This window comes from Ceratotherium simum, chromosome 22 (assembly GCF_057802395.1).
Source record: "Ceratotherium simum simum isolate JZ-2026a chromosome 22, ASM5780239v1, whole genome shotgun sequence".
Taxonomy (NCBI): domain Eukaryota; kingdom Metazoa; phylum Chordata; class Mammalia; order Perissodactyla; family Rhinocerotidae; genus Ceratotherium; species Ceratotherium simum.
The window spans coordinates 12,534,865-12,558,654 of NC_141921.1; the positions used below are offsets into that span (position 1 = coordinate 12,534,865).

General features: G+C 50.6%; 1 pseudogene; it reads right to left on the reverse strand.

The window, feature by feature from the left end:
- Positions 1 to 1,417: 1,417 nt before the first annotated feature.
- LOC147914057 (vitamin D3 hydroxylase-associated protein-like) lies at positions 1,418 to 18,901 on the reverse strand (annotated as a pseudogene).
- Between the last annotated feature and the right edge of the window lie 4,889 nt (positions 18,902 to 23,790).

A 23,790-nucleotide genomic window follows, 5' to 3' on the forward strand; every position in this document is an offset into this window, starting at 1 on the left:
TCGGTGGTAGAGCCTGGAGAGAAGTGGAGGCCACAGTGAGGTCAGCAATAGCCCTGCCCAGCCTGCATGTGGACACCCCAGATAGTTCTTTCTGTTGTAGATGGAGTCAGGGCTGCCCTTCCGGTGTGATTCCTGAGGTCTTCATCCTAGTCAACCTCAGGCCTTTTTCGGCCCAAAATTCCATCGTTTGTGTTCAGAGGAGGTACTCCACAAATGTAGGATGGACGGATGGATGGATGGATGGATGGATAGATGAGTGGATGGGTGGATGGGTGGATGGATGGAAGGATGGATGAATGGATGAATTCCATTCCTTTGCATTGAGATATTAGATCCAGAAGGTCTGTGCTGTCAAGCACAGGGAGCAATAAGTTCATTAGTTTGCCTCATTGACTGGAAGCAGGGCTACGAAGAGAAATGGGATAGAGGAAGGGTAAGTTTTGACAGGAGAGGACCTCAAGAGAGTTCAGATGAAGAGAAGGTCATGGGGGAGTTGGAGGGATCAAAGAAGGCTTCCTGGAGGAAGTGGCATTTGACATAGGGCTTGAAGGACAGAGAAGATAGTGATGATATTCAGGTGGAGGGAACAGCATGAACAGAGGCACAGGGGCAGAAGCGCAAGGTGTGCTCGTGGTAGCAAGAAGGCTTCAGTCTGAGGGAATGAACAGAGGCTGTGCTGTGGTGGAGCCATGGCAGGAGGCTGTGGAGGATCTCAGGAGCTGCCAAGTGTCAGGCCGAAATTAGCACTTTGTGGGCAAAGCACTGGACTGTGAGCCGGGGTCTGGATGCCAATCCGGGGTCTGCTGTGACTGGGTTTCACTCCCTCCTTGCTCTCTGGAACTTTCTCTAGACAGCAGTAGGAGCCATAGCACGTTCTTGATCAGGGAAGTGCCTAGGAATCACAGCTCATGGAATAGTCAAGCTGGCAGGTACCATGGATCTTATCAGATCTAACCACCTCAATTTGTAAATGAGAAAACTGAGATCCAGAGAGGGGAAGTAACTTGCCCAACATCACACAGCAAGCCAGTGGCAGAGCCAGGACTTGGACACAGGTCTCCAGCCTCTCAATTTGGGGTTCTTTCCCTTCTGCTGCAGTCTGGAATAGCATCTGGGGACTGAGCTGGAGGAGAGCAGCTGGAGGCAGAAGGCCACCAGGAGGCTACAGCCACACCTAGACCAGAGATCATGAGGCCAGCCAGTCAGAAAATGTTTATTGAGCCCTTCCTCCTGCTCCCCATCTTGGGCTGATCTGAGGAGTTCATGAATTGAGCACTCAGAAGGAGGGACTACAAAGAAAAGGAATCCGGTGGGCTTCTGGGAGGAGGAGGCATGAGTCAGATATGGTATTCATGAGAAGGAAGGAAGTAGACTTGGATGAGGATCTAAGAAGGCCTCCAGGAGAAGGAGTGGCCTGTCACTTGGGTCCCCTCTGGTTCTTTGCCAAGGTCTCCACCTCCATGGACTGGAGACATAGCTCTTCTTCCCACGGCAAAGCGATGCACCACACAGCCACCGGAAGTCCCACAGATCCTCCCACAGCCTCCCACAGAGAGAGGGTCTGTGGACTCAGCCTGCTTCCTGCTCACAGGCACCTTCCTCACCACCCGCAGGTATGCATTAATCCAGATATCTCATCCCCAATCTATACTAAGGTAGAGCTGTCCTGGATCTCAGAGTCCCAGGCTTCCTCAGCTCTCAGTGAAACTTGGAAAAACTATTCTGATTTTGTCTACGATTCTCCAGGGTTAAGATGTAAAACTTGCTCCCTGTCCAGAGGGCTGACTATAATGATGAAATATAAAACTGAGTATCCACCCAACGTTCTCAGCAAGGAAAGAAGAGTGTGCAATTCCCTGATCCAGAGCCTGGTTACACTTGTGTAGTGAAAGGGGTGCCTTGACCCCCAACACAGGCCCACGAACATGGGGGCCGAGCCTGAGTCCCTGCCATGAAATCCAGACATACTTGTAAGAATTCAAACATGTTTTCATTGCTTTATGATGATATCATATAAGTCCTTGTTTGCCTTTGTCTCTTGAGCCAGGTCACATGGCTTCAATTCGTGGCTCCTCTACTTCAACTGGCTATGTGGCTTTGGTCAAGTCCCTTAATCTGTCTGTGCCTCCATTTCCTCATTTGCAAAACCTCACAGGACAGTTATGGGATTTAATGATTTAATATATATACAGCACTTTTAAACAGCTCTTGGAACAGAGTAAGAGCTCAAAACACATTAGATAATATCATGATTGTTATTTTCTCAGAATTCAGGTCAGCAGTTCCACTGGGTAACTCTAGCACTAAAATCAATTTCCAGAAAAAGTAAGTTACTTAATGTCTGACTCAGACACATGCATACTTGTGAGTCAGTCTCTGCCTCTCTATTTCCCTCTCTCACCCAAGTCAGGGTTGTTATTTTAGACCATGCATTAAATAGGCCCGTGGAAATATTTCCTTTTGTGAAGCCACCTCTGAATTAGTAATAGTAGCATTTCTTGAAGGCTTCTACATACAAAGCATTATGCTAATTGCTTCACTCTTTTTTGGTTTAACCTTTGGCACAACCCTGCAAGGTAGATGTTTGAATTCCCATTTTCCTGGAGAAGAAACGGAGGCCCAGAGAGGGGCAGTGTCTAGTCCAGCTACACAGTAAGCACCTAACCAGGGGCCTTTCCCCTGCTCCACCTTCCCTGCCTCTGGGATCAACTTTCCCTACAGAACTGTCAAGGAGAGCACTGGTTTTGCAAAGCATTCTCCTCTGACAAGGACAAAGGCTGATTTGGAGGTCAAATGGTGTGTCCTCAGGGATGGGGTGAAACCACAGCAGAAGTGATTAAGGACAGGGCCAGCCCCCGTGGCTTAGCAGTTAAATGCGCGTGCTCCGCTGCTGGCGGCCCAGGTTCGGATCCCGGGCGCGCACCGTCGCACCGCTCCTCTGGCCATGCTGAGGCCGCGTCCCACATACAGCAACTAGAAGGATGTGCAACTATGACATACAACTATCTACTGGGGCTTTGGGGAAAAAAAGGAGGAGGATTGGCAATAGATGTTAGCTCAGAGCCGGTCTTCCTCAGCAAAAAGAGGAGGATTAGCATGGATGTTAGCTCAGGGCTGATCTTCCTCACAAAAAAAAAATAAAAAAATAAAAAAGTGATAAAGGACAAACACTAGGAATGACCAGCCCCACCCACCCTCCCCAGTGGGGACTGAGGCAAGAATTGATCCTGGTTTGTGCCCTGGGGGAGAGGCACGGAGAGGGAAACTGACCTCCTGGAAACTTTTGTTGGCACTCTCTCTGAAGTACCCCTTGTAGAAGGCCAGTTCCTCCTCGTCCTGTAGCGTCACGGTGGTGACCGGCACCACGCCAACAGGGGAGTGCAGGATGTTGTACAGGCCCGTGCGGGAGGAGCTCCCTGCAGGAAGATCCAGGTAAGCCCAGGAAATTATCAGCTGGGAAAGACTCAGGTGAGGAAGAATGTGTGGGGAGCGCCCCCTTGGGGTCCTTCTCGAAACTGCAGCCCTCTGAGCTTGGAATAGCAGGTTCAGTGCCTGAGTGGACCTAAACGGCCTCTGGCCCTCCCCCCAGTGGAGGGAAGGAGAGTCAGCATCATCGAAGCCTTACTCAGTGCCAGGCACTGTGCTAGCTGCTCTACACTGCTGATTCTCCAAATCCTCTCCACCCCGGTGAGGTTGGGATTGCTATTCCTTGTGTACAAATGAGGAACTCCAGGTGGCAGACAGGTTAGGTGGCTTGTCACAGGCTACACAGCTAGCTAATGGGTGGCAGAGGATTCAGCCCATGCCCCCCAGTGCACTGGGCTCCAATATGGCTGGGGTGTGCAGTGCAACAGCTCCTCAGCAGCAGCCACCTATGTGCAGGGAGCAAGCATCAAAGAAGGGGCAGGGATGTCACCGGAGGACATCCAAGCAGAGCCAGGGGCGGGGATGCCCCTTTGGGCAGCCACTGTGGGGCCCAGGGGAGAGGAGGCTAGGCTTGAGGCAGGTTTTCATTCTGCGGTGACATCACCTCTGAGTCCTCCACCTATGCTGGGCATGGGACCCAGTGATGCCTCCGACCCCGCCCTGTGCTGAGGCCTGCATTTCAGGGGGGCTGGGCCAAAGACACCTTTTAAAGTGGGGCAGCAGAAAGCATCTTAAAAGTGAATGGATGTGCTAAGTGAAAGAAGCTAGACGTAAAAGCTGCATACCTTATGATTCCATTTGTATGAAATCCTAGAAAAGGCAAAACTATCATGACAGATAGATCAGTGGGTGCCAGGGGGAGGGGGAGGGAGAGGGGGGCTGCAAAAGGACCTGAGGGAACTTTGGCGGGTGATGGAAATATTCTATATTTTGATTATGGGGTGGTGATACAACTATATATATTTGTTAAAATTCATCAAATTACACTCTGAAAATTGGTGAATTTTATTGCATGTAAATTATACTTCAATAAAGTTCATATAAAAAATGAATGGAAATTGGGACTGTCTGCTAACAGCTACAGGGTTTCTTTTCAGGGTGACGGAAATGTTCTAGAATTAGATAGTAGTGGTGGTTTCACAACTTTCTGAATATACTAAAAACCACTAAATTGTACCCTTTAAAATGGTGAATTTGTGTTATCTGACTTGTATCTCAATTTAAGAAATTCAAAAGTGGCCGGCCCAGTGTCATAGCGGTTAAGTGCGCGGGCTCCACTGTGGCGGCCGAGGGTTCACGGGTTCGGATCCCAGGCGCGCACTGATGCACCGCTTGTCACGCCATGCCGTGGCAGCATCCCATATAAAGTAGAGGAAGATGGGCATGGATGTTAGCCCAGGGCCAATCTTCCTCAGCAAAAAGAGGAAGATTGGCATCAGATGTTAGCTCAGGGCTGATCTTCCTCACAAAAAAAAAAAAAAGAAAGAAAAAGAAATTCAAAAAAAGTAGTGAATGGAGAAGAGGTCAAGGCCATAAAGGTTGTGGCAGGACTCAGAAGTCCTGGACCCCCAGTCTCAGCCCCACCAAGACCCAGTGCCCTCTCACCTAGTGCTTTGGCAGAATAGCCTGTGTAAAAGGCAGGGTCCGGAGCCAGTGCCAGCAGCGCGTCCAGATCCAGGGACTGCCACTTGGCTATGAACTCTTGCTGATTTTCCTGTCGGGACGGTGGGAGGCCGGAGAGATAAGACTGGCAGAAGTCACTGTTTGCAGGACAAGGTCGGGTGCTGCCAGGCCAAGTCCAGTTAGAGGCCAGGAAGACTTCCCAGACTAGGAGATGCAGACTGAGATATCCGGGGAGGGGCAGAGTCTTCCCCAGAGCCAAGGTGAAGGGATAGGAAGGGGAGTCTCAGGCTGCAGTGATTTGGGGACAACGTGTTGTCCTGGCCCTAGGGAGATCGACTAGATTAACCTCCTAGTTCACCAGGCCTCTCCATCCAGGTCCAGCCGGGCCTCCTCTGCAGGCCAGGACAGAACTCTACACCCTGTCTGGCCACTCGTGTCACCACTGAGGACTCTGCTGCCCCTGCCCTGGCAGTCCCTTGAGGTCTTCCCAGGCTCACATCATCTCCAGTGCTGTGTGCTGCTCCCCCAGTTTCTTGGGGGTCCTGGGGAATGAGGAAGACTCTGAGAAGTCTAAAGGTCAGCACGGGAGGACCCCTTTTTATACAAAGGGGACCTGACACCCAAGAGGCAGGGCCTGGCCTCGATGCAGGCTGCAAATCAGCTGAAGGGCTGGAAACAACATCATGTATTGTCCCCTGGTCAAGACACCTTGCCTGTCCAATGTTCCCAAGAGTATACGTCCTCTGGTCAGTGGCCCCCCTACCAGCCACAGGGACTGACAGGCTCCCCCTAGAACCACAGTTTCCTTCCCCCAACCTGTGAGGGCCCAGGTCAGCCCTCTGGCTACTCCAGCCCCAATTCCAACCAGCAGCTCAACTCCAAACCCCACCAGGCCAAGCCCAACAGCAAACCCAAGCCCAAACCAGAATCCTCCCCAACCACATCCCCACCTCAATCCCAACCTTAACCCAACCCCAACTCAAACCAACTCCAACCCCAGCCCCAGTCTTAAACTCACCCCCAGCCCAAATCTAACCTCGACTCAGGCCCAACCTTTACCCCAACCTAACCCAATCCTAGCCTGAACTCACAGCTTAACTCCAAATCAAACCCCAGCCCCAAACCAGCCCCAATCCCAACCCCACTCAAAAGTCTAAATTTAACCCAATGTCAGGCATGATCCTAAAACCCTAATTAAATCCCAAAGTCTAAATAGCCCTCACCCCCAGTGGACACCAACTCTAGCCACATGCCCCTCACTCAATTCCTACCACCCCATGGAAAACTCTTGTGAGCTGGACCTAAGGAGACTTGGTCACTCATCCCACTCCATGAATCTCTTCCAAATTCTGGCTGGCTCAGGGCTCCTAGAGGTGGGGAGAGAGGGGAAACCAACTTCAGAACTGCAGGGCAACACCAGCCTGCCCAGGACAGGGGTCCAGGAAGAGTGATACTGCTTGGCACACTGACATGGAGCCCTCTGCTCCTCCCCAAGCCCCCACCACCTCACCAAGCCCGGAGCCCCTTCTCAGCCTCCCCGCCCTCTCTAAATCCCCTTCCCTCTCTCTGAAACTTCTTCCTCTCTCTGAGATGCCCTCCCCCTCTCAGGGCCTCTCTGAAGCCCCCGTCCTTCTCTTTCAGTTCCTTTTCCTCTTTAACCCATCTCTGAGCCACCACCATTCTCTGGGCCTCATCCTCCTCTCTGGCCCTGCCCTACCCCCGTGTGAGCCCTCCTCCCCTTTCTGAGCCCCTTCTTCTCTCTGTGTCCCTCCGACTCTGAATCCCTCCCCACCCTGGGCCCACACTCACTATGTACTTCAGGATCCAGGCCAAGAAACACTTGAGTAGGTCCGGCAGGTGGAGCTGGCTGACACCCCTTTATGCAGGGGTCCACAATGTCCCCCTCACTGAGAAACCACAGTCACATATCTGGTCAGTTACAGCCTTTCAGCCCTCGGCTGGCTCCCACACTCTCCAAACATAAGCCGCAGAGGGAGGTCAGACCCAAAGAAACACTTCTGTTCCCACCACCACCATCCCTGGAACAGGTGCATCCTGAAGACGGGGCCTGATGGGTGACTTGCTGCTTAAGGTCACACAATTAGCCAGAGGCATCCCACCAGCCCAGGCCCACAGGTCCCCCCAGGGCTAAGGTTGCCTCCAGCCCCCTCCCCCATCCCATTTCTACCATCTCCCGTGTCTGAGTCCCCACAAACATACAGCTTCTGCAGAACGGTGGCCCCTCCGTCTGCATACAGACCCCCATGAGCAGGTGTTCCAGAGCATACTGGAGGCGGGGGATGGAGAAGGGGATGACCTGGGGGACAGAGGCTGAGTCAGGGCCTGGAGCTCCTCCCCCGCTATGCTGTTTTCTCTCGGTGTCCCTCCCCAGAATTTGAAGGGCAGATCCCACATGACGGCTCGTCTCTGTCCACCTCAGCTGCTCAGCAGGGCGGGGAGGCCTGTGTGGCTGGCCCTGTGCTGCCATGCCCACTCGTTCACCCCACACCAAGATATGGCGGAGTTCAGGAGTCTTCCTTTCCTGCCTGCTTCACTGGGGTCCAGCCCCAGGCTCACCAAGAGCTTTACATCGGTGAGCTTAGTTAGTCTTCACAGCCGCCCATCTGGTAGAAAACTGAGGCTCAGCGGGGTTAAGAGACTGGCCCAAGATCACACAGTACATGTGTGGCCAATAGCAATTCTCAAAGGGGAGGCAGAGCCAGGACAAGCCACCAGGGGTGGGGGGCTTGGGGACAAGGGAGAGGGTGATTTTGAGGACAGAGAGCTCCCGCAGCCATTTGATGGAGGCAACAGAAACCCAGGCCGTAGGAGCTGTAGGAGTGAGTCCCTGAGTCCCCACCACTGAGGCGGGAAGGCACAAAATCTTGATGCCTTACTCACAGGGTGGGCCCAGCCTGCCCTGACTTCCACCCCATCAGTCTTCTCCAGGAAGCTTAGAGGAAACGCAATGATGTCACAGCCCAAACTCAGATATAACTTCCTTTCTTTCCAAGAATGACCCAGCCCAGCATCCTCACCAGTTGGACTCCTTCCCTTCCCAGGGTTAAGTAAGCCTACCCTGGTGTCCTGCATCCTGGAGCAGCCTGGAGGTAAGCCTCACAGCCCTGGCCGTGCTCAGAGATGGCTGGGTGAAGCTGTCTGATTCATAGAAGCCAATTTGAAGGGGCCCGTTACTGGAATATACCTGGGGGCAACAGGGGCTGGGTGGGGCTCTGAGGGGAGATTGGGCTGGGGACAAGGTAGGCTCACTCTCTCCATGAGCCAGACTTGTAGGCTGGGGCCTTGGGCCACAGCTGTCCTCACCCGGGGGAATCCACAGGGGCTCCCCAAGAGCCCTTTGGAGTCTCCTTATATACTTTCCAAGCTCTAGGTCCTCTGGAGAAACCCCTGGAAGAAAAATAAATGGATGAGGACATGAGAGACTGGGTGGTTGGGGTGGATAGGTAGACAGATAGTAGATAGATTCATGAATGAGTGGATGGGTGTATGGATGAGATGGTGAATGAGTGGGTGGGCAGAAGGTTGAATGGATAGATAGGTGGGTGGATGAATGGATGGTTGGAGTTGAGTTGGTGGTCAGGTAAGTATATAGATGAATAGACACAAATATCTGTAAGCTAAAGAACTGTCAGGAGAAGATGAAGGTGGAGAGATCAACAGACGCAAATGATGGAGACAGACAGTGATCACAGGTTGATTGTACTGGGATGTGTGTAGGGAACCAGATGAACAGACACTGGCTGAATGGTAGACAGAGACTCTCCTTATGCGAGGGTTCTGGAGCCAGACGGGGCTAGGTACAAAGCCCAACCCTGCCAGTTACTAGCTATATGATCATAGGCAAGTCATTTCATTTCCCCTCAGTTCCTCGCCTATAAGAGGGAAAAGCAATGCTCATTCTATAGAGTGACATTAGGACAAACTACACAGAGCCTGCACCTAGTAGGTACCAGTAAATGTTGTCAAATGAATTAATGAATAAATGAGGACAGCCAGAGCTGGAAGGGCCTGGAGCAATCTTCCAGTCCAACTTCTTTATTGTCCTGATGGGGAGACTGAGGCCCAGAGAACAGATGCAACTTGGCCAGGGTTCCCTAGAAGTCCAGCTTAACTAGACACCAAGATCTCTAAGCCACATTCCTGCTGAGTGTTCTGCCTGTGTGTGTTGGGTATGTGGTGATGGAGTCCATCTCCAGGGAAAATATCAGCTATGGCTCCAGGTAGTCGAGAGGCCAAAGCAGCTGGCATCCAGCAGGGGTGGGAGTCAAACATGACTGAGCATGTGGGCTTCTTGCTCATTGCATCTTGGACTGAGAAAGGAGGTCTTCACAGGGGATTGTCAGGCAGCAGACAGGTCAACGAGGAATGAGGGCAGAGGAGGGGAAGGAGCCCTCCAGGCCTGCTCCCCCACCCAGCTCTCCTCCTCTCTGAACGGCAGGGAGGCACAGTGGGGTCCAGCCGGTGCATGTCTTCACTCAGCAGGGCTCGCAGGCACAGAACCAGGCTCTCCACATCCTGGGCCATGGGGCCAGCCACTGTGGTCACTGCACAAATCAAGGGGAGGAAGGCAGACATCTCTCATCCTTTCTGCTCTGGGGACCCCCACTGCCTGGCCTCATAGGATGGAGCCCACGGCCAAAGGAAGAGGCCCTGGAGCCATCCCAGGTCAGGGGTTGAGGACAGGTGGAGTCGGTAGCCCAGCCAAAGCAGCTCTGGTGCCTGAAGGGAGAATCTCATCTCGGGCAGAACATCAAGAGAGCAGGAGAGATTAAAGCTAGATAGCAAGAAGCACTTCTCAGTGGGGCAAGAGTCACTGGACTAGGGGAGGCCAGGTGGGAGCCATGCAGTCCCTTCTCCCAGAAGCCTTGATCACCAGTGGGGTTGCTCTGTCTGAGATAGGGGCTGAGTGAAATATCCTTGGGAGAAAGGCTGATAGGTTTGTCTTTGAATGGGTGTGGCCACAGGCACAGACGGGAGCTTACCTGATTTCTTGCCCTTGACAGCAGAGACGATGCCAGAGTAGCTGCAAAACCCCACCCACACAGGGCCCAGCTCAGCACCTGAAGGGAAGGGCTAGGGTACAAAGGAGGCTTGAGCCCCCAGCCAATGCACTCCTCCAAGGCCCAACACACAGGAATAGGAGCTGCTTCAACCTCCCATGACTCTCTACTGCCTACAGCATAAAGTCTGATCTCTTTGACTGCCATCAAGGATCTAAAGTACCAACTCCTTCCAAAGCTTCCCCTTCTAGCCCTTCTGCACACACATATTGCTCCAGGCAAAGTAAACTGCTTACAATTACAGCCTTCTAGATGCCACATCATCTCTGCATGTTCATCCTTCAAAACCAAGCTCCAATGCTGCCTCCTCCAAGAAGCCTTCCCTTCCCTTGCCCTGCCTCTGAAAGTTTAAAGTCTAGACTTTTAATAAATCTCTGTTGAAGAAAATGTCAGCTTCATCCTGTGAGTTCCCACAAGCTTTGACCCTGTCTTAGAGCCCCAATCACTTTCTGACTAAGCCATTTGGATGTCTAAGAGTACAACAGAGGCAGGGTCTGGGTCTGAGATTGCTCTGTGTCCCCAGTACAGGGGCCACCACAGTGTAGGTACTCAGAGTGGGGTTGAAGGTGGGTGGATGAATGGTAGATGCATGGATGAATGCAAGATCAATGGAAAGATTAGTAGAAATATGGATGGATGAATGGGTGCATGGATGAATGGAGGCAAATATGGATTGATAGATGGATGGCTAGATGAGTGGATGGATGGAGAGATGAATGAATGAATAAACAAATGGAAGGAAGGATGTGTGTAAGTTTTTCAAGGGCTGGGATATTTGTCCATTTTGTTCACTGATGTATCCCAAGTACCTAGTACAGTGTCCGGCACAGAGTAAACACTCAATAAATATATGTTAAATAAACTAAGTCGTGGATGAATGGTGAAATTGTTTGATGGATAGAGACTGGGATGATGACTGCATAGGTAGAGGAATGAATGAAGGATGGATATATGGATAGGCGGATGGATTGATGAATGAATAAGGGAAAGGGTACGTAGATGGATAGATGTACAGAAGAATGAATTAGTGAATGAGTGGAAGGTCTGTTCCACTGCCACCTGTACCAGTCATGGTGTGTTGAGCTGTGGCTGAGGCAGGAGTTATTTGAAGCCCTCCTACCTTCACTCACTTCCCTTAGGACTGAGCTGAGTGGATGAGAGTTGATGTGTGGAGCAGGCCCCTCTACTCCCAGCCCCTTGGTTCCTCTAGGCTGGGCTGAGTCTACCCCACTACCACCAATGAGTACCTGAGGCCATGGACACCACAACAGCTGGCTGATGTGCAGGCACTGCCACCTGTGTCAGGAACCATGCCCAGGATGGAAGCTCTTTCTGCCAGCAGAGCTCCCTCACCCCCTGAGGAGCCCCCAGGGATCTTCTTTAAGTTCAAAGGGTTCAGAGTCTGTCCATAGATGGCGTTGCTGCTTTCAAAGCTGAGGGAAGCAGAAGCAAAGGGGCTGGGCGATGGAAGTTTAAATGAGGAAGACTGCCCTCCCCCCATAGAGGCTGGCCATCTTCAGGAGTCAGCCCCAGGGCCGCTTCAGCTCAGAAGCTCCTCCCTGGGGCTGAGACCTCCGGCTGAGGTGAGGGGCTGCTGCTGCAAGGCAAAGCTGAGAGCAGACACCAACTACGGCTCCTAGAATAAGGACCAAGGAGCCCACAGCTCTGCTGTCAGAAGGGAACAGGTTCCTCACCAAAATGGACAGACTAAAGGCTGAGTGGGGAAGAGAGCGAATAGGTGGGGAGAAGAACAATTAGAGAGAGAAGCTGGGATAGAAACAGAGACGGAACTTTTCAGAACCTCGGAGCCTGAGGGCCTTTAGAGGTCATGGAATCCACCCACACAGTATAAGATGAGGAAACCGAGGCTCAGAGAGCAGAAAAGACTTGCCCAAGAACCTGGGTCCTTGAGGTCTGCATAACCGGCCCCGACCTCACTCTTTGCCCTAAATCGGGACTTTAAGTTGCTGGTTCAGCCCTGGGCCCAGTTCCAGCCCTAGCCCCAGCCTGCCCACTTCAGAGACCTGAACTGCGTCTGGGGGATGTTGGTCTTAATGAAGGGAATAGATCCCTGGGCCTTGAGCACTGTCACAATGACCCGGTCCTTGGCCGCTGGCTTCTCTAGGAACTGAGCCGGGCCACATGTAGAGTCATGGCCCAGCAGGGAAGTGACATTAACTCCAGTCCATGGGGGTCAGGGCGGAATCACCAAGTGGACAGACTCTCACCCCCACTCCACTCCCAGTCACATACATTCTCATACCCTCTGAGATACAAGCGCTGCACCGTTAGGAGGGTTCCTGGGTGGCTTCTAGAAGAACTTGGTGGTTAAGAGTTTGCGTTTGGGCACCCGATTGCTGGGTTCAGATCCCCGCTGGCCACTTTCTAGCCCTGTATCCTTGATTAAGTAACTTGCCCAATGTCACACCCTCAGATGCTCACAGGCCCAGTGGCTGTGTGCACACGCATATACATGTACACATGTGCATGTACACCACAGGGCTCACCATGCAGTCGTAGGTGTCCTTGTGGCTGATGGGCACCCCATAGAGAAGGCCTCTCTCGCTCTTCTTGAGGTTTTTCAGTGCCTGCAGCTGCTCTTCACATTCCCCCGGGAAATCCGTCAGGTGATTCACCTCCTGGTGCACCTTCAGTGCCTGAGCGACATCGAGGGAGACCAGAAAAAGAGCCCAGGGCAAGGCCAGGGATAGGGCACTCAGGCACCCCAGCCTGACTGACAGCAGAATAGAAGTGACAGATGACTGTGACATGAGACCCCTCCCAAGCTAGCTGCAGCACCACAGGGTTACACCTCCCCCCCAGCTGCTCTCCGTGGAACAGTGACAGGTGACATCCCCCACTCCAGCCCAGAGCCCCAGGTTTGGATCCTGAGCCCTGACCCCCACCTCCTCTAAGTAGCCACAGAGGACGCTCTCCAGACTCAGCTCTTCAGCTGGCAGCTTCTGGACCAGCTTCACCAGAGGCAGCTCCGGGATGGGCTTGGGGTCCGGGTGTGGCTCCCGCAGAAATGGGGTGGACGAGCAGGAACAAAGGCTCATGCACTCAGGCCCACTCCCGCACACTCACACTGCATTGCACACACATCTGTGTGCTCAGCACATGTCCCTATGCTCATCCTTAGCATTAGAAACATTTCCTGGTCTGTCTCCAGGTTGGCATGAAAGCCCTACAGGGCACAGATGTTCCCTTGTGTCTCTGCCTCCCCAGTGCCCAGCCAGGGCCTGGCACAGAGGAGGGCCTGCCCCTCGTGTTGCTACCCAGAAAGGACACAGCTGGAGCGGGAGTGACTCTATAAGGAAGTTCAGCTCTGTGTGGTTTGCCTTCAAGGGGCACCCCAGCATCCGACCTTTCCTTCCTATCCAGCCCCCCCACCCCTACTGGTCTGACCTTGGGGAAGGACAAGAGTCTAGCATGGGTGGCAGGAGAGCTGGAACCCAGCCTTGACCACACCGCGACTCAGCTGGGAACCCGGGGTGGATCCCTTCCCCTCCCATGGCCTGGATCTCCTCAGAGAGGAAAGGACTGGAAGTCAATCATGAGTCAGCCATGTGAGGTGACCACAGACAAGGCCCCCAGTTGCTCTGAGCCCAGTCCTTTAGGGCATGAGGGGAGGCCTGACACCAGCCCCTCAGGAATTCTGTCAGGGGCAAGTGTGACATGACAATGACCTAGCACACGGCAGGCATTCAGGAAGGCGAAGTTGTCTTCCCTTCATCCTCCTCAACCCCAGTTGAGCCCCTGGTGCCTACAAGCTGGCATGAGGGTTGGGGGAGAAGAAAACATGGTGGGCTTTTCTTGGTCCTGGAGGGGAGGGGTGGGAGACAAAGAGATTTCCCTGGGAGGTTGGGGGCTTCTTGGTTGTTAAATCTCTTGGATTCTTCTCAGTCCTCATCTTACTCTCCTTCTCAGCAGCATCTGACTCTTAGACACTTTACTTCTGGAAACTCTCTGTGCCCTCAACTCTCCTGGCTTCCTCCTGCCCTCTGGTGGCTCCTTCTCAGTTTCCTCTGCCCTTCTTCCCTCCTGTAAATGTTGGTGTTCCTCAGGGCTTGGCCTCCTCTCTCCCCATCTGCCCACTTCTCTGGGTGACCTCAGTGGCCAGATGTGTCGTAAGGATGCCCAGATCACCCTGTTTCTCCAGCCCAGGCCTATCTCCTGCCAGGCCTCAGACCCATTTACCCACCCACATATCCACAAACACCCCAGAACTCATCATTTTTCTGTCAAAGCTGTTTTTCTTCATGAAATTTCCAATTGGTGATACTCGTGTCACCAAAACAATAAATCTCAGAATCCTCCTGCATCCCTCCCTCACAGCCAAGTTCTGATAATAGTCATTATAGCTAACACTTAATCACAAGTAAGATGTGTTATAGCACTTAATATGTGCCAGGCCCCATTCCAAGCATTTTACGTAGAACAGCTCATATTACTCCTTACAATAACGCTAGGAGGTAGATCATATTATTTTCTCAGAAGAAGAAAACACTGAGGCACAGAGAGCTATTTGCCCAAGGACACACAGCTAGTAAGTGGCAGAGCCTGGATCCATACCAGGCAGTCCAGCCCCAGTGACCATGTTCTTACCCACACACACTGCCGATAGGTGGTTCTGCCTCCTTCATATATCCCACCTCTGCCTCTCCAGCCTCCTTTCTGCCTAGAACCTTCTTTGTCTCTCAGTTTTCTCAGCAGCCTTCTCGCCAGCCTCCTTGGCTCTAGTCTCTATGCCTCCAGCCCAATCTCTTCACTATAGCCTGGGTGATCCTTTTAAGATCTTATAAAACTAAATCTGACCATCTTGACCCAATTGCCCCAAGAATAAAGTTGCGACACCATTGTCCTCAGTATGGCTTACAAGGCTTTCACCATAAACATGTAATGTGTCATATGTAGATACACCAATAGTCACTTTTCCTGAGTACTTACTGTGTGGCTGGGAACTACGTTGAGTACTTTGCCTGCACCATCTCATTAAATCCTCACAAAAACCCTTGGATAAGCGTTCTTATGACCATATCCATTTCATCAATGAGGGCAACTGAGTCACAGAGAAGTTAACTCTCTTGCCCAAGGTTATAACCATGGGGAGACTTAAACCCAGGTCCTCTGTATCTTCATTGCCATTTTCTAATGGATCTTGGGGGGTGGGGGAAGGAAGCTTCTTTGATGAAGCATTTCCTGGGTGCCAGGCACTGCACTAGCTGTTCCCCTGCCCGGGTCCCAGTGGGCCCATCTCACCAGCTTCCTCCTCCTCTGCGCCCCCCCAACATCCTGCCGCTCTAGCCACACTGCCCAATTGCTCTACTCGCTGTGCCGTTTTGCCATCTTGGTGCCTCGGCTCAGAACTTCCCAGCTTGTGTGCCATGAGGACCTTCAGGAGGGCCCAGACATAGATCCCCTAGGACAGGCGGGCATTCAGCTAGAATGCACTTGAACAGCTGCACCGTAGCTAAAATACTGAAATCCTTCTGAATCACTTAGCAAAAAGCCACTCTCCTGAGCACCCCACCGCCTCAGTTCCCCTAGCCCCTCCCCTGGGACTCCACCCTCTCCTCACAGTCCAGCAAATAAAAGGTTAATGCTCAGGCCAGCAGGGACCCTCCAGGCACAGCCTTTGACTCCCTCAGGGACTATGAACAGCCAGCCTGTGCCCATCCCTTGCCCTGCTCCCCCCAGCCCTAACGACCCCTCAGTAGGCCTTGCCAGGGACCATCCCAGCACTCACCGGGCCACAGGCACACCACCAAGACTGCATGCCAGCCCCGATTCCTACATATCCACCTGGAGAGATGACACCCGTGATGGCGCCCCTGTGGGCAAGTGCCCAGTGTCCGTCTGAAGCCCCGAGGCTGGCGCTCCCCTGTAGCTGTCTTTATATGGCCACTTGTGAAATGGCAGCCTCTCTGGGAGCTGGGGAGAGGAGGCCAGGGGAAGCTCTTGGGAGAGCTTTGAAAGATAGAGACATCTTCAAAAACGATAGCCGCATCAAAAGGTCCCCACAGTTTTTTAAAAATCAACAAATTGTTTGGAAATTATTAGAATAATTTGATGAAAGAATTGAGCCTCAACTTATATCCCTTTTAAGCCGTTTTAATATATGGTTTAATTTAAAACAAATCACCCCCTCCTGCCAAGTCCCGTAGCCCCATGGACATCTTGTCTTCTCCACGCTCAAGTGGGGCTGCCTCCTATCATGGTGTGAAAATCAAAGAAAATATATAGTAAAGTTGTTAGTAAATTGATTTATTATTAATATTTCCAAAGTGGTTGTAAAATAATTTAATATCATAAAAACCCTCAACTCTCATGATGGCCAGTTTCCACCTGAGGTGCCCAGAGCCTCCTGGCCAGCAGCCTTCAGCCGTGAGTGGCTTGTCTGCTCTCCCCAGTGGATCCTCCGAATACTGTTTTCTATGTGTTCTATAGAAACACTGCCTTATCTCAGGCTTTTCTCTGTCTGGTACTGCCTTTCTTGTTCCTTCCTTGTTTTGGAAAACTCCTACACATCCTGCAAGTCTCAGCTCCGGCACCACCTCTCTGTGAAGCTGTCACCACATGACCCTCTCCAAAACAGAACAAATCACCCCTTCTGCCAAGTCCTATAGCCCGGTGGGCATCTGGCCTTCACCACACTCCGCTGAACTGCCTCCTGTCATGGTTTGCAAAGCTCTGTTTCCACCACACCTCACCCAGATTGGGACCATCTTTAAGGCAAGTCTGAGTCAGATGTCAGATTCATCCTTATAATGAATTTGTCCTCAGGGTCCAGCAGAAGGCAAGACCCAGAGGAGCCCTCTGTGAAATTTTGCTAAACTGAACTGAATTGGATTTGTTTGAACCCTGCACGGGTTTGACCTGTGTCTCAGCCTGCCATTTCCCTGGGACATAAAGCTGGACACCTGAGGCCTTGAGGGTATCCCTGGCGGAGGAGTGACCGCACTGGGAAGGTGCCCAGGATAGACCTGTGTAGCTTTGTTGGGGAGAGAATAAGGCGCTGAGAGCCAAGAGGCCCGTAGCCTTGAGGGGAGGCTGGAGACACCGCGGGTGGCCTCACTCCAAACCCCTTCCACTCCTCCAGCCAATCAGACACACATGCCCCCACCAGGGACCCAGCCCAATAGCTCCATATCCCAGACACCCACAGGTATACCACCAGACGCCCAAACACACACAGGACCAGACGTCCTCACACATCAGACACACGACCACACACGTACACACTCAACCAAACATTCAGACCCAAACCAGCCACACATATCTGGCTGCATACACTCTAACCAGTAACACAACACATACACACCCAGCCAGGTGCACATACCACAGGCACATAACCAAACACACACTCAACCAGCACACAATGAAACACTAGCAAGAGGCACACACAAGCAGCCCTGGTGTTTGCAGGAAAGGAAACTCAACCCCCCACTGCACACAGACGGGGCCTCCACAAGCGCAGGAGTCCTCTCCATCACGCTGATTCTCCACGGCAACCCCGGTAGCCCAGATTTCCTCCTCATCAACCAGGGAGGGGCAGCTGCTCTCTGGGGGCAGATTGATTTATCCAACTAATTAGCCCCAATTAATATTAATACACATTCTCAGGAACTGCAGCAGCATGGGCAGAGAAGCTGCCCATGGGGGCCATCAATCACCATCCAGTGGACGGCAGAGGACACTCATGAGCTCCAGAGCATGGGCACAGCACCTCAGGCACTGTCCCCCACCCCACCCCCGGGGCCCCCAGAGGGAGTCTGCCACCATCAACCAAAGATGGGGACCCTAAGATACTGTGAGCCCACCCCTCCTTGGGCAGTTGGGGAACCCAAGGCCCAGAAAGGGGCTGTCACATCCTCCAGGCCACACAGCAATCCCCAGGCACAGTGTAATTTTGTCTCCATGCCCCTCCTTCCCACCCTTCTCTCTGCCACTCTGGGCAGGCTTTGCTGACACACCCATGGCTCAGTCACTTCACCTGCAAATCCCAGCCAAGCCACAATGACTGTCTCAAGGCCTTGAAATATCCCCATCCAAGCTGTCAAAGCCCCCTTTTAAGACACATAGCCTCCTGGGAGGACCCCCACCTCTAGGGACTCCCGGTGCTTTGCGTCTGTCAGGTGCTCAGCAAACATTTGCAGAACCCAATGGGGTGGGGGATGGGAGGGACACTAGACCAGGGTTCTTGTCTCAGTGCGGTTGGGGGTGCGCAGGGGCTGAAAGAGGCCTGGCCTCCTGCCTCCAATTGCCTCCATTGGTTTATTTTATTTCAACAAATCACCCAAGTGAACACCCACCAGGTTACTGAGCCATGTGCCAGGCACTGGGAGAACAGAGGAAACACACTGCCCCGGACCTCAAGGGGCTCAAAGGACGTGGATGGAGGAGGAATGGACAGCGACACGAGGAGCCAATGTGGGGAGACCTGGGGTGGGAGACTGCCTACCTGGGCTCCCTGTCTTCTGAAGGGGATGGGACAATGGGAGGGGCCCTGTCCTGAGGTGAGATCCACCTTTTGGGATTGAGGCTGGGAGCCTCAGGGGTTGATGTCCACTCATCTGCTGCCGGAGGCCCTGTGCCAGGGCCTCCATCTGCTGCAGCGCCACCTCCCTCCACTTCTGTGCCCTGGAGATCTTGTTCCATGCTGGAGCATGCTGCCAGAAGGGCAGGGCGGCCCCCAGCAGAACAGCCTCCAGCAGGGCCAGCAGGAGTAGCAACACCAGGCAATAAAACAGCCAAGCCACCCCAGGCATCGTGGGGCCTGTGTGGATGCATCACCTGCCTCCTCAAGAATACTTCCTCAAGAATGCCTGCTTATTTGTCAGCTACACTGCTAGAACACCCTCCCACATCTGGGGCCTTATTGAAAAACAAAGTCTAACTGAGTTAATTTGAAGGTCTAACTGCTTTATTTAATTTATTTATTTTTTTTGTGAGGAAGATCAGCCCTGAGCTAACATCCATGCTAATCCTCCTCTTTTTGCTGAGGAAGACCAGCTCTAAGCTAACATCTATTGCCAATCCTCCTCCTTTTTTTGCCCCCAAAGCCCCAGTAGATAGTTGTATGTCATAGTTGTACATCCTAGTTGCTGTATGTGGGACGCGGCCTCAGCATGGCCGCAGAAGCGGTGCATCAGTGCGCGCCCAGGATCCGAACCCGGGCCGCCAGTAGCAGAGCACGTGCACTTAACCTCTAAGCCACGGGGCTGGCCCTAACTGCTTTATTTAATGATTCATGAATTGGGCAGCATCCCATCTTAGCAGATAGGAAGGATCTCCAAGGAGCCATACAAAATGGAAGGCTTTTATAGGAGAAGAGGGCAGAAAAAGGAAGTTTCTAGAAAAGAGTGGACTGTTTCAGGCAAGGTCACCTTCTTTTGGGAGGCAACAAAGATCTATCATCAGGCAGATTACTTCACTAGTGCTGGCCTGGTAATTCCAGATTGACTGGTTAGAGGTTACATTCCTGGGAGAGGCTGAGACTGCAGTTAGGTTAGCTATTAAGTCTTGGTTTGCTGACATGGGGCTTAGCACAAATGACTCCATTTTGGATCTGTTGTTTCTTTTTGTAACGATTCTCCTCTTTTGATCAGACTCTCAGCTTAAGTGAGGGATGTGATCAAAATTTAAGGCATTAGCGTCACTTCCAGCTACTGCTCTGTAGTTCTCGCAGTTTTGCTGATCCTCTGTGTGGTATTCACAGGTCATGACGGTTTTTTTTTTTTTTTATAATTGTATTTATTTATTTTTCCCCCCAAAGCCCCAGTAGAGAGTTCTATGTCATAGTTGCACATCCTTCTAGTTGCTGTATGTGTGACGCGGCCTCAGCATGGCCAGAGAAGCGGTGCGTCGGTGCACACCTGGGATCCGAACCCGGGCCGCCAGCAGCAGAGCGCGCACACTTAACCGCTAAGCCACGGGGCCAGCCCTCATGACGGTTTTTTTGCTGAATCTGTGTGATGTTCACAGGTCACAACTTCAGATTCACGTTTTTAAGTCGGTCATCCTCTTCATTCCTTTTCTGACGTTCCGGTCTTAGGGAGATCATTTGCTTGATGGTTAGTGGCTGCAAACACGCATATAAAGCTTTTGAGAATACAGTGCACCAGGGAGACTACTATGATTATTATAAGTAGAATAATTCTCAATCTTTGGAGTGCACTTTAGAGCCATGGTCCCCAAGACCCAAACCAATCAGAATCAAAGAAGTCAAAGAAAGGCCCTACTGAAGAAGTCACTTTCTTAAGCCAGGTGGCTTGTTCAGTGATCTTATGTAACTGAATTTCAGCTTCCTCAGAAGTGTTAATCCAGGTGCAGCAAGTGGTGTTGACCACAGCACAGACATCTCTTTGTTCAGCGAAAAGATAATCAAGGGCTATCTTATTATTAAGAACATCTTTGGGGGCCGGCCTGGTGGCATAGCGGTTAAGTGTGCGTGCTCCGCGTCGGCAGCCCGGGGTTCACAGGTTCGGATCCTGGGTGTGCACAGACGCACTGCTTGTCAAGCCATGCTGTGGTGGCGTCCCATATAAAGTGGAGGAAGACGGGCACGGATATTAGCCCAGGGCCAGTCTTCCTCAGCAAAAAGAGGAGGATTGGCGACGGATGTTAGCTCAGGGCTGATCTTCCTCACTAAAAAAAAAAAAAAAAAAAGGAACATCTTTGGCCAGAGAGTCCAAGGATTTTTGTTGGGCAGCTGTCACTTTGGCAGCAGATCCTGCAATATTTTTGAAAGTGAAGGAGAGATTTCTGATCATAACCTCATTTGTACTCACTCCTAACCAGGGAAGTAGGGACCTGCCAAAGCAAGTGAATTCTGAATCATGAGTGCCTCCTGATAGGTCCTTTCTAACTCGACAGTGTAAATTCAGGGGAGCTGACCAATGAAGTGTCTCAGTTCATTTGCACACAGTTAGGGGCACAGTTAGATAAACTAAGAGGCATTACTCAGTTATACACCAGCCATCTAGGCATTTATAGGCCCAAGGAGAATGATAACCGCCACAGACAAAGATAAATCCTGTCAGGGCACAAACCACTTCTGCTAAGGTGGCACTGTTAATGGACAGATCAGAGGTTTTGAGGACAAATCCAGCAGTCTGAAAGTTCATCCCCCTTAGCAATGGCCTGGGAGATATGGATGATGGCATTATCTTTCCACGCCAATGCCAGAGTAAAGAAAGAAAAGAAGAAAGGGTTTCATCTTTAAAGTAGGAAGTCTTGATCCGGCATCTCGGGTAGAAGCAGCCTACATCAATGTCAGCTCTTTCTCTTCCTCTTCTCCAGCATCTGCACAGGACAAGATGTCAGGTGCAGCCTTCTTTTGCTGTGAGATGTGTAGCCAAGGCTCGAGTCCCTGAAGTTTGGCTGCCATCTGGGTAGTGAGGAGGACCTGGTATAGCCCCAAGGAGATTCAGGGTATTCTTTATTCTCAGTGGTTCCAAATCAGAAGGGTGGAAGACAATTAGAAATGTTAGTGGAGAGTTGTAGCCAGATATTTGAGGAAACTAGAAGAATTCAGGATCTAGTCCAGTTTACAGGTATATAACAAAGCCTCAAAGTCAATTAATAGGATTAGAGAGCCAGCCCTGATGGCCTAGTGGTTAAAGTTCGGCATGCTCCACTTTGGCAGTGGTTCCTAGGCACAGAACCACACCACTTGTCTATCAGTAGCCATGCTGTGGCAGCAGCTCACATAGAAGGACTTACAACTAGAATAGACAACTACATACTGGGGCTTTGGGTGGTGGGGGGAGAGAGGAAGATTGGCAACAGATGTTAGCTCAGGGCGAAAATTTCTCAGCAAAAAAAAAAAAGATTAGAATCTAATATCTACAAAGGTGCAAACATAATTTTTCTCTCTACGATTACCCTCATTTTTTACCATAGATAGTCACATAAAACTAATTTGTTTGCATTAAACTTGGCTCAATTATTTACATAAGTGGAGTAAGAATAGTGATTGACCATATAAGCTCTTTTTAAGACGGCTTTGCTAGAACTTTTCATAAGGAATCTCAGATTGAACTCTTAAAAGCCTCTGAGGCCAGGAAACCAAGCCAAGGACTGGCTATCAGATTTTACCTGGTAAGGCTGCCAGGAACCCTATAAGCAAGGTACCAAGCCGATTTTTCCAAGGGCCTTTATTAAATCAATTTTAGCTCCTTAAAAATGTCTGGTCATATCTGAGTCTATGCTCATTTCTCTCAACTATACATTCCAGTCAAAGCCTTCGTAATATAGCCAATGTTTCCAATTGTGTCCTGTTACAAGGTGAACAGACTCTCACTGAACTTATGCAAGTAACTAACTATGTTGCCATGAAAAGAATACTCAAAAATTCCCAAATTCTGGAGGGATTAGGTAGGGAGAAAAAGTAAATGTTTCATCTTTGTTTATAAATGTGTACTTTACCAAACTGCTGTAAGTCATAGATAGCTTAAGAGAAAAGTTTTCCTTAAATCCGGAAAAACAAAACATTAAGGAACCTGAAATGTTTCAAACAAGAAGTTATAAAAATTATAATCATCCTTCTCAGCTCATTTAGTCCCATGTAATTAATACTTGTTCTGCTTGGATCCAGTTTTTCCATTAGTTCTGGAAATTCTTACCCACATCAGTTTTATGATCTTAAAGTTATCAGAAACCTATACTCATCAAAGTCCTTTCCATGCATCTCCTTGAAGAAGTACTTTATAGGAACACTTTTGTAAAAGCATCAGTGTAAAACAATAACTCTCTGTGAATGACAAAGACTTAAAAATGGCCATAGTTAAGGTTCAGATGAGAGTTCATTATAACAGAATTGACAAGGAAATTTGGTTATTTTTGTGACATATTTTTTTGTATGTGTGAGGAAGATTAGCCCTGAGCTAACATCTGTTGCCAATCTTCCTCTTTTTGTTGAGGAAGATTGGCCCTGGGCTAACATCCACGCCCATCTTCCTCTACTTTATGTGGGACACCACCACAGCATGGCTTGACAAGCGATGAGTAGGTCTGCGCCCAGGATCCAAACCTGAAAACCCCGGGCTGCCGAAGTGGAGCATGCGAACTTAACTGCTACGCCACTGGGCCAGCCCTGTGACACACATTTTAAGATAGTAATTTGAATTATGACTGACAACATTAAAACAGGACATATGAGATTTCCAAGAATTTCATACAATTTCTGGAACCCTTATAACACATACCTATACAAATACAACATAAAGAATACTTCTTATTTGGCAATGCTTCCCATGTAAATTTAACATATCGAATAAGCCTAATTAGTTTAACATTTCTCTTTTTATAAGAAGAGAGAACAATTCTTTTGAGAGGTTCTAGGGACCCTTGGAAAATTCCAAAGTTACTTCCAGGTCAAAAAGACATCATTTAGAATTTGATTTTGGGGGGAAGTTTGTCTAAGATATCAAAAGATTTTAAACCCTTGGTCAAATAGGATCATAGGTCACTGTGAAACGACACCCAGTTATCTATTTAACCAAAGTGACAATTAAAGAATTCCAGGCAAATACAAAAAGTTACATAGTTGTAAAAACCTTAGCTCTTTTAATAAAGAAAAGTCTCAGTTTTCCTAAGTACTCAAAGACCTAATAAAGATGACAGGAAGCACAGGAAACTACAGATCTTCCTCAAC